Source organism: Pan troglodytes, chromosome 1 (genome assembly GCF_028858775.2).
Source record: "Pan troglodytes isolate AG18354 chromosome 1, NHGRI_mPanTro3-v2.0_pri, whole genome shotgun sequence".
Taxonomy (NCBI): Eukaryota; Metazoa; Chordata; class Mammalia; order Primates; family Hominidae; genus Pan; species Pan troglodytes.
In genome coordinates, this window is record NC_072398.2 from 25,214,640 (window position 1) to 25,225,715 (window position 11,076).

The 11,076-nt window shown below is 42.3% G+C and overlaps 2 long non-coding RNA genes across 2 annotated transcripts; both read right to left on the reverse strand.

Annotated features, from left to right (window-relative positions):
• Positions 1-1,451: 1,451 nt before the first annotated feature.
• Positions 1,452-10,249, reverse strand: LOC107970317 (uncharacterized). The gene is made up of 2 exons (XR_010150189.1): positions 10,122-10,249; positions 1,452-2,051 (listed from the first exon to the last, which is right to left on the reverse strand). It is a non-coding gene; the product is annotated as an uncharacterized LOC107970317 (long non-coding RNA).
• On the reverse strand, positions 7,399-9,985 carry LOC134808061 (uncharacterized). The gene is made up of 2 exons (XR_010150188.1): positions 9,448-9,985; positions 7,399-7,853 (listed from the first exon to the last, which is right to left on the reverse strand). It is a non-coding gene; the product is annotated as an uncharacterized LOC134808061 (long non-coding RNA).
• Positions 10,250-11,076: the final 827 nt, after the last annotated feature.

Here is an 11,076-nt window from a genome sequence, read left to right on the forward strand (position 1 = left end):
GCATATGAAGAATGTTTAAAGCAACTAACGGTGCTTTGCTTGAGACAGAATTTGAGAGGGGAATGTGAGAAGCTGTCATGTGGGTTAAGGATTAAATTTGGATTATGTTTTCCAGGAGGCCAGCATTTGAACTAATGCTAGAAAATACAGAGAGAAAGGTGCCAGTTCAAGATAAAAAAGACCTTTCTTCTGATAAGAGCTCTTTGGAAAGGGCATAGGCTGGCACGGGAGATACTATTGTCTCTGTCCCTGAAGGATTAGTGGTTGAATTAAGTAACTAAGGTCCTTTCCAGTCCTGTTATTCTGTGTCAAGGTCAAAGAATCATTCAGAGCTGAAAGGGCTATAAACGTGATTTAGAAATATATTCCTCATTTTTTTAACAAAGAAATTGAGAGCCAGCTGATCAGTGCCTGAGCAAGTTCTCCAACCAAGTCTTCTAATTCTCCACTGTGCATTCCTTTCGGTCTTCCACACCAGCCTTTTATAGTTCAAACTCCATTTGTTATTTTATAGCCCCTACCATATTTGAACATTTATAATGAGAGTTTCCTCAAAGAAATGCATGTAATTTTACATACAATGCATTTGTGTTTGTAAAGGATGAAGACTTTCCCAGAATTTATGCACCTCTTACAGCCTCTCAATGCTCAGGTCTTAAATAGATACCAAACTTGTCCTCAGGGCACGGGTGACACTTTCAGCTCAGCAACAGTGACTACATATGTCTGCATATATTTGCCCTATGATCTGAGGTACATTTTGAGGGCTATGCTTTGAGTTCCCTGACCTGGGTTTGAAAAGTCTTTCACTTGTTAGTGTCCTGACACTGGCTATAACATATGAACCTCATATATATATAATATGTAAAATCTAAGGCCTTATGGCAAATCATTTGTGAACATTTGTATGGTTACTGACTCCTTGGACTGTCTGTCCTCATTAATCATAAACTCTGGGCTTAGCTATTTCAGTCTAACAATGTTTTCATTCTCCCCAGACTGTAAGGATTAGCCTGGTCCAGAAGTCCAAAAATCAGAATTAAGAATTGGGCAGAAGGCAAGGATTTATGCATGCGGAGCAGGTGTTAACGAGTTTGCTGTTGCCAGAGGTCAAGGACAGGCTGGAATCTAGGGGGGCAAGTCACAAGTTAAGGAAAGGCAAAGTTCCAAATCCAGGCAGACAGGGGGTCAGGCCCAGAGGCCAGCACTCAGAACATGAATGGTAACCTCCTTCTGGGGCCCATCAGAAATCTAGGAGTATATATGGGCATAAACTTGAAAGTCACTTGTCACTGTAATTATCTGCTTAGAGAGGGGATCAGATTCTTGGTAGAGTCTGCTGGCTTAATTAAAAAATGGCTGTAAGAATGCCATACTTCCTTCTAATTAACCATTTAAGGAAAAAACTGCATGGTAATACTCATAACATTCCTGCCCCAAACAGCAATTACTTCATTTCCTTAAACTTTTATTGGGGAAAACAATTTCACGCTTGGGAGATAGGTAAAGGGTAGTCATGATGATGCATTTTCATGTTGCAGTTTTAGGAACTGATGGGACAGCATTTGAAGCAGCTTTTCATATCTGACCATCAATGAGCCGCAACCCCCTAACATTGTTTTATCTTCTTTCTTTTTCTGTGTAGGTAAAAGCAGGATAGCATCTCTCTGTTTGATTAGGCAAGGATCAGGAGGGTATGGTGGTGAACAACCATTGGTGAGCAGTGTTTCTCTGTAGTGACTACATGTCAATTTCTTCATAGGCAGGATGAATGACCACAGATGAAATGCTCTGTAAGCTATGATGAGGCCACTGAGTCATCTAGTTTGACAGGGTACTATTAAAGTAAATCACACAGTGATGAAAGGAGACCAAAAAAGAAGTACTGACCTTCTTCTTTAGAAATGTTTTCATTTTCTTAGCTTAGGTTCATTTTATTTTTAGGAGGTATAATTGTTCTTTTTGGCCCACTCAAATAGGAGCTTCTTTTCCTGCCATTTTTTGGCAGGACTTGAATATAATAACCTTATCCTAGGAGACTTCCTGATTACCTTTGAAATGAGAGAGAGGGGGAAGCATAAGACAATTAAAAATGAAAGCCATGGTTGGAAAAAAACTTTTAGAGGTTATTTAATTTAACTCTCCTATGCAGCAGTTTTACTTGAAGCCTGAACTATTTCAGGAAACTGAATTTCTTTCCTTGAATATTCTCAGGAAAACACTCATGACTATCCTAGACATTTAGGCAAGTACTTAAGAATTGGGTCTTAGCTAAATTCACCCTGGTGTTTCTTGCTTCCAGACAGGATTAAACCCAGTGATAATCTACAGAGCCTTTTTTGTTTTAAATGATTCAATAGGGAAATTAATTCTTAAAGGGAGGCCGGGTGCAGTGGCTCACGCCTGTAATCCTAGCACTTTGGGAGTCTGAGGCGGACAGATCACTTGAGGCCAGGAGTTCGAGACCAGCCTGGCCAACATGGCAAAACCTCGTCTCTACTAAAAAAATACAAAAATTAGCCATATGTGGTGGTGCATGCCTGTAATCCCAGCTGCTTGGGAGGCTGAGGCAGGAGAATCACTTGAACCTGGGAGGTGGAGGTTGCAGTGAGCCAAGATCACGCCACTGCACTTCAGCCTGGGCAACAGAGTGAGACTCCATCTCAAGAAAAAAAAAAAAATTCTTAGAGGGGGAAGCTACAGGTTGTACTGCTCAGGCTCCACTCAAATTTTCCTTTGGATCTCATCTTAATGTTGGTAGTACACTTTTAAAACCAGTACTAGGTGCAAAGTTCCTGAGGCAAGAAAAAAAGTTAAAAAAAGAAATAGTACTAGGGCATTTATACAACTGCATAAGGCAATTACAGATGAGGAAACGGAGGTACAGAGAGCCCCGGTATACTATTAGACCATCTGGCTTTTGGTACAAAGATGATGCTTCTTCTCTGGGTAAAGATTTATCCAGATAGTGGTTTCTGCAGATGGAAAATGAGTTCCAGTAGAGCCCTCAGCCTGTGTCTGCTACGTATGATCACAATCTAAAATGTAAAGCTGGTGGTGATTTGTGAGGCTTGGTGTGTGTGCTATTGCTTGGACATTTTTTTTTTTTTTTTTTTTTTTTGAGACAGAGTCTCACTCTGTGGCCCAGGCTGGAGTGCAGTGGCACGATCTTGACTCACTGCAACCTCCACCTCCTGGGTTCAAGTAATTCTTCTGCCTGAGCCTCCTGAGTAGGTGGGATTACAGGCGCCCGCCACCACATCTGGCTAATTTTTAGTAGAGATGAGGTTTCACCATGCTGGCCAGGCTGGTCTCAAACTCCTGACGTCAAGCGATTCACCTGCCTTGGCTTCCCGAAGTGCTGGGATTGCAGGCATGAACCACTGCACCCAGCCTTGGAATAAATTTTTATATTTCAGGGAATTTTTCATGAGAAAAGTTTTTTTTTTTTTTTTTTTTTTTTGAGACAGGGTCTCGCTCTGTTGCCCAGCCTGGAGTGCAGTGGCGTGATCATGGCTCACTGCAGCCTCAACTTCCTGGGTTCAAGCAATTCTCCTGCCTTGGCCTCCCAAGTAGCTGGGACTGTAGGTGTGTGCCTTGATGCTAGCTAATTATGTTATTTTTTTTTTTTGAAGAGACAGAGGTCCTACTATATTACCCAGGCTGGTCTCAAACTCCTGAGCTGACACAATCCTCCTGCCTTGGCCTCCCAAAGTACTGGGATTATAGGCATAAGCCATGGTGCCCGGCCCATAAGGAAAGTTTATAACTGATTTTGAAAAAATTTAAGTAAAAACAGTTAAGAAAATTATTCTTAAAAATGACCAAATAGCAATGGAATTTTCATATATCAACTGCCTGCCTGTGGGGATGGTTTCGTGGTTCACTGAGGTTGCAACTTCCTTGTGCACTTTCACCTTTTACTTCCCTTCACTCTTCTGCCAGAAAGGTGACAGGTGGGGCCTTTCTGGGCAGTGAGAACATACTCACTGTTTACTTTGGGAATCTGTTCTTACAGAAGGTGATAAGATTTTCTTTAGGGTTAGACTTCTGAAGCAATTTTGTATCATTTTGTACTTTATGAATCAAGAGCTTAAAAAATAGATTTTCTGAAAAGTCTCTTCTTTCCTTTGTATCTTAGTTTGTCTACTTTCTTTTTCTTTTTCTTTTGAGATGTGGCCCAGGCTACAGTGCAGTGGCACAATCTTGGCTCACTGCAGCCTCCACCTCCTGGGTTCAAGCAATTCTCCTGCCTCAGCCTCTTGAGTAGCTGGGATTACAGGCGCCTGCCACTGCACCTGGCTAATTTTTGTATTTTTAGTAGAGATGGGAGTCTCACCATGCTGCCCAGGCTGGTCTCGAACTCCTGACCTCAGCCTCCCAAAGTTCTGGGGTTACAGGCGTGAGTCACCGTGCCCAGCCTCTTAGTTTGTCTTCTACATGGCACATTATCAGAGCTCAAAAAATCTCAGGATTGTCAAAAAAGTGATAATAATAATAATAACAGTAACAACAACAATATCAGACAGACTTCCCAGTCACTGTTCTAAGATGTGTCTAGCATGCTTTTATAAATAAAAAGCCAAGGAAGCTACCCTTGTTGTCTTGGTAAATTGCTTAGCAAATGCTGTGTGCCAGTGGGTACTTTGGAATGAAGATGCCAGCCTTTGCCATTCCTCATTCAAAGTCTATGCCAAACCTCACCTTACATCTCATGTTTTCTGAGCCTCTTTCCTAGGGTTTTGTGTGTCTGAGCTTACTAGAAAACACAGTTGGTTATGAAATCCTTCAAGATTCCCTTCCCTTAGTAAAAGTGCCAAAGTTCTATTACTGTAATAATCTTACAAAAACTAAACTAAAAAACAAACCTGCCCTAAGAAAAGATTTAAGTTGCTATTGCTCACAACTAAGAAATCTTTATGAGCTGTGGATAAAGTTTTGTAACAGCCAACAAATATTAGCAGCCATAAGTCCATAAATTAACTATGAAAGTCAATGAATGTGCCTCTTGAATCAGATACCTGATACATTAGATTAGATTGTTTGAAAAAGGAAGGCCTCAAATAACACAAACCAGGAGCCCAGGAAAACATCTTTTCATCTCCTTTTGTCTAATGTGGGCATTGATAGTCGGGTTCACCCAGGGAGGTGGGAACCCTGGATCTGCTTTCTTTTCCTTCTCTGTTTTCATCCCTCCCATTGTTTCCCTAGCAGGTGCCCAGTGGGTCCTCCGCAGGACTACTCTTTCAAAAAGATTTGGCTCTTCAACCAGAGACCAGGAGCTACAAAAAAAAAAAAAAAAAAAAAAAAAAAAAAAGAGAGAGAAAGGTAAAGAAAGAAAAGACTTGGCTCAGAATTTACTGTCTTAACTTGGTTTCTTTATTCTATTCTGTCCTTGGGTTGGCCATTTCTGCTCATGTAAGCTCCCTGACTCCTACGTCTAATAAGAGTTTTTCTATTTTCTTTCTCATATCTCTGGATTTAGAAGAGATATCCTCTTTGATTCTTTAGTTGCAGCTCTTGCTCCATCTTACACATTTACCACTGTCTTCCTCATATTTGACTGGCCTCATGTGCAGTGTTACTATATAGTAAGTGCTTTGTAAATATTTGTTGAGATTTGAATGAAAATGAAGTCAGAAAGCTGGAATAGCCTGAGTTTATTACCTGTGAGCTGTGGACAGCTGTAACCTGAGAGACGGCAGGAGACACCTGAGAGGAGCAGGATGAATGCATGATAGGAGTCACAGCCTCGCCCCTCTGATTTCTTATGGTTTTTGGATTTTGTTCCCCCTTGGTAACTAGATGTTACACTTATAAATGTCACATGTATTTCTCAAATCAGAAAGTAGGAACTTAGTAGTTTTAGAAAATCACATGACCCAATTAAAAACCTTCCAAAGCTCAATCACTGACAATATTCAATTAAAATGCTTTATTGGGCTGGGCGTGGTGGCTCACGCCTGTAATCCCAGCACTTTTGGAGGCTGAGACAGGCGGATCACGAGGTCAGGAGATCAAGACCATCCTGGCTAACACGGTGAAACCCCGTCTCTACTAAAAATACAACAACAATAACAAAAAATTAGCTGGACGTGGTGGCAGGTGCCTGTAATCCCAGCTACTTAGGAGGCTGAGGCAGGAGGATGGCGTGAACCCGGGAGGCAGAGCTTGCAGTGAGTCGAGATCACGCCACTGCACTCCAGCCTGGGTGACAGAGTGAGACTCTTGTCTCAAAAAAAAAAAAAAAATGCTTTATTGGTAATCATTTCTCTTAAACTGCAGAATAAAATGGCTTTATGAAAATGTCAGGCATAGAGACAATAATAATGCAACCTTATACTGTATTTATCTGATAATTACCCTATAGGTGATTTAAATGTTTAATAAATGCCATTTTTGTGTTCTGTGGACTTGCAAGTGTCTCTCTAGGTGAAAAATTTGGAGTGGTAAAAGATTCATTCCTCGAAGATGGAAGCAAAACCTCAAGAACACTGAGTAAAAGAAAACCTTTGCAATTCCCAGCAAATCAGAATTGCTCAGAGATCCCATTGCAGCAGTCTGTTTCTTTGCTTCTTGGAAGAACCGTTGGAGGAGCAGCATTTAACACTGACATGCACACCTCTTCTAAGTGGGGCGAGGTAGTGGTAGAAATAATGGAATTGAAGGCTATTTCGCCTTTAGAATTGGATTCCAAGTGGGCCACACAGTGTTCTGTGCAAATGTGCTTTTTAATGTTCATAGGGAGAAAGACACAGACTCGTTAAAAGGAAAATGTAAAAATTTCTGGAAGGGACAAAGGATTAGTAGCCACCTGTGGCCTGATGTAAATTCCTTCCCTGGTACTCTTTTTTAAATTTTTAAATTATTTTATTTTATTTTTTGAGATGGAGTCTTACTCTGTCACCCAGGCTGGAGTGAGCCCAATCTTGGCTCACCTTCGCCTCCTGGGTTCAAGTGATTCTCCTGCCTCAGCCTCCTGAGTAGCTGGGATTACAGGCACGTACTACCATACCTGGCCAATTTTTGTATTTTTAGTAGAGACAGGTTTCCCCATGTTGCCCAGGCTGGTCTTGAACTCTTGTGCTCAAGCATTTCACACACCTCACCCTCCCAAAGTGCTGGGATTACAGGAATGAGCCACCGCACCTGGCCTTTTTAAAAAAAATTAATCTGGAAATCAGCTCCACCTTCCCTGCTACTCTTTAGCCAATTCCTTCCTTCTCTACCAACACTTAGAATCTTTTTCTATATTGGCAACACCCTTTTTCTCCTGTCTATAAACATGTTCACGTTTTCTTCCATCTAAAAAAGCTTTCTCACTTCAGTGAAATTTTTAGGGAAAAATGTAAAAAAATGTAAAAAGAAAAGGAAAAGAAAAAAGAAACTCTCTTCATATTGCATTTCTCTATTTCCTCCTTTATGTCATTGCTTGAAAGAGTAACAGTCTACACAGTGTTTGACATGTAGTGGGGTACTTTATAGTTATAGAATAGCAAAGGCATGCAAGATGTAAAGACTGTCTTTATAAAGGTTTTGTAAAAAAAAAAAATCTTTCCTTGAAAAGTAGGCATTGATAAGGAAGAAGAGGAGTTCCGAGCTTTGGTGGTTTTAAAATATGGCCCCCAAGTTCTGTGATACTCTTCTCATTGAGAAGTGGAGTCTATGTCCCCTCTCCTTGAATCTGGGTTCTGTGCTTACTTGGCTAATGAAATATAGTGGAAGTGAGCAGTGCCAGTCTCCAGGCCCAGGTCTTCAGAACCTGGCAGCTTCCACTTCCTGTTTCTTGGACCCAGGCACCATGTGATGAAGAAGCCCAGGCCGCACAGAGAGACCATCCTTAGATGTTCCAGCTGAGGGTCAAATACAATGGTTATTGTACAACACATACGTTTTGAGGTGGTTTGGTACGTAGTCCTAGATAACTGGTGAGCTGGTCTGTTCCTTTTCTAATCTTGCTTTCCATTAATCCTGACTGGCAGATGTAACTCCTTTAACTGGCCTGCAGGCTCCCATACACTCACATCTGCAGCCCTATCTTGCCGCTAGGCAATAGTTACAAACCCAAATGGCTTCAGGGGTGTGCAGGGCAGAGAACAAAAGAACTTTGACCAGCATAGCCTAATAGAATGTTCTCATGGAAAGTTCTTAATCTACGAATCCAATACACTGTCTGGCACACAAAGTGTGGCTGGTGTGAATGAGGGACTGAACTTTTAATTTAATTTAAGTTTAGTTTTTTTTTTTTTTTGAGACAGAGTCTCACTCTGTCACCCCGGCTGGAGTGCGGTGGTGCAGTCTCGGCTTATTGCAACCACCACCTCCCAGGTTCGAGCGATTCTCCTGCCTCAGCCTCCCGAGTAGCTGGGTGGGACTACAGGCATATGCCACCACGCCCGGCTAATTTTTGTATTTTTAGTAGAAACAGGGTTTCACCATGTTGGCCAGGCTGGTCTTGAGCTCCAGACCTTAGGTGATCTACCCACCTCGGCCTCCCAAAATGCTGGGATTACAGGTGTGAGCCACCATGCCCGGCCAATTTTAGTTAATTTTAACATGAAATGTAAAAGCCACATATAGCTAGTGGCTAACTATGTAGAACAGTACAGCTCTAGACAATACCTGCTTATATGAAAGAAAACACTGGTCTAATTACATTGTTTTAGCATTTCTTAAGTCAAAGTTTTAGTGCATTCTGATTCTTAAAAATTGCATCAGTAGTACCAAAACAGCAGATTCCTGCCCCATCTTTTAGTCTCACTCTGCAGAGGCAACCACTTTCACTTCCCTTGGGCATTTCTTTTGATATTTACCTCCATATGTAAAGAATATGCTTAAACTGTTATTTTAAAATTTATCCTTTTTGGCCACTATCAATTTATTTCCTGTTACAATAGATGAAGATTTAGCAAGTATTAGAGAATAGATAGTACCCAATCTTTTTAGCATCATAAAATATGCCAGCTGGCCGTGGTGGGTCATGCCTGTAATCCCAGCACTTTGGGAGGCCGAGGTGGGTGGATCACCTGAGGTCAGGATGTCAAGACCAGCCTGGCCAACATGGTGAAACCTCATCTCTACTAAAAATACAAAAATTAGTCAGGCATGATGGTGCATGCCTGTAGTCCCAGCTACTTGTGAGACTGAGGCAGGAGAATTGCTTGAACCCGGGTGTTGGAGGTTGCAGTGAGCTGAGATCATGCCTCTGCACCCCAGCTTGGGTGACAGAGTGAGAATCTGTTTGAAAAAAAAAAAAAGCCAATGTATCAGTTTCTTATCGCTGCTATAACAAGTAATCACGAGCAAGCCTAATGGCCTAAAACAACGCACACTTATCTTACAGTTCTGGAGATCACTAGCGGGACACACACCCAGTTGGGCTAAAATCCAAGTGTTACAGGGCTGTGTCCCTTTCTGGAAGTTTTAAGGGAGAATCTGTTTGCTTGCCTTTTTTAGCTTCTAGGGGCTGCCAGAGTTCCTTGGCTCATGTCCCCTTCCTTCCTCTGTAAAGCCCACAGTGTTGCACGTGTCCAACCATTCTTCTGTAGTCACATCTCCCTCTGACTATGAACTCGGCCAAGAAAGGTTCTCTGATGAAAAGAACAGTGTGATTGGATTGGGCCCATCCAGATAATACAGGATAATCTCACCACCTCAAGGCCCTTAATTTAATCACATCTGCAAAGTTGCTTTCGCTCCATCAGGTAACGTCTTCACAGATCCCGGGGATTAGAACGTGGATGTCTTTGGAGGGTTATTATTCCACTTTCTGGATGTACCTTTCCTCTTCTCTATTTTCAGCGACATTGCCTAACCTTTAGAAACACTGTGGTGGGGTGGTATATAAGATCTTCAAGCTGTTCCCCTCAGACTTGCGCATTTACTTTTATTGGATTTGTATTTCGCTGTGCAGGGCATAACAAAATGTGCCTGCAGGTCCTGTATGGAGGCTGGTCTCCAGTCCATGACAATTGCATCAGAAGTGCTGTAAAGAATCCTGCTTCAGTGAATCCAGACTGGTGGTCCAATGAGTCTTGTTTCTCAGAGCTCCTTGAGGGCAGAGACTATTCTCCATTATAGTCCAGCGCCTGCCACATACTAAGTGCTCAGAAAATACTTACCCCATGACTGAAGGATCTCTTCCTGACACTGGAGAACCAAGATTAAAGCCACCTCCCTGGGCTGAGGGTCCTTAACATGTGTGGCCTGGAGCTTTGATCTGTAGGACCAATCCTGACCTCATAGAGAGGCATTTGACCATGTACATCAACATTCTAGGACTGCCTCCAATTCACCCTTGCTTCTAGACTGGAGGAGCCTGTGAGCTGGTTCTGATGCCTGGTTTGATGTGATCGCTAATGTGCTTAGGTCTGTCTAGTACCCTCTCTATTCAAATCTCAAAGTTTACTTTCTTCCCACCAGTACCGTCTACTCCAAAAAGCCAGTCTATCCAAGAGCCATGGCCTGGAGATTGGTGGCCTGCATTCAGCTAACTGTTACACAATGCTAACTCCCTGATTTCTGAGTATTATAGGTAGGGCTTCACCTGTCTCGCAGGACACCCCGAGACATCATGTTAGTCACTGGGTACTCACTGTGACTTTGTATATCATCTGAGTCATTGTTCTGCCTTCCTGTGAGGCAGGAAAATAGGGTCTGGAGGCAGGGAACATAAGGCCGATTCACACTTTGGCTATAACAGAAAATATCCTCTCCATAGAGCGTACGCTCTAAATGACTGTAACTTTACTTCATCCTCTCCATTTACATAGGGTGTACCCAAAGTTACCAATGGAATTTTGTAGGGGGTATTTAAACTCCCAAAAATTCTGTAACAGGGCCTTTTGAACCCTATGCTCAGGCCCACTCCCACACTGTGCAGTGTACATTCATTTTCAATAAATCCCTTCATTCCTTCCTTGCTTTGTGCGTTTTGTCCAATTCTTTGCTCAAGACGTTAAGAACCTGGACACGCTCCACCTTTAACCCCTGGAGAATGTTCTCTTCAGTGCAGGTGCTGTCCTGCTACCTACGACCGGTCATTACCCAAGCACCTGCCACACCCCTGCTACCACA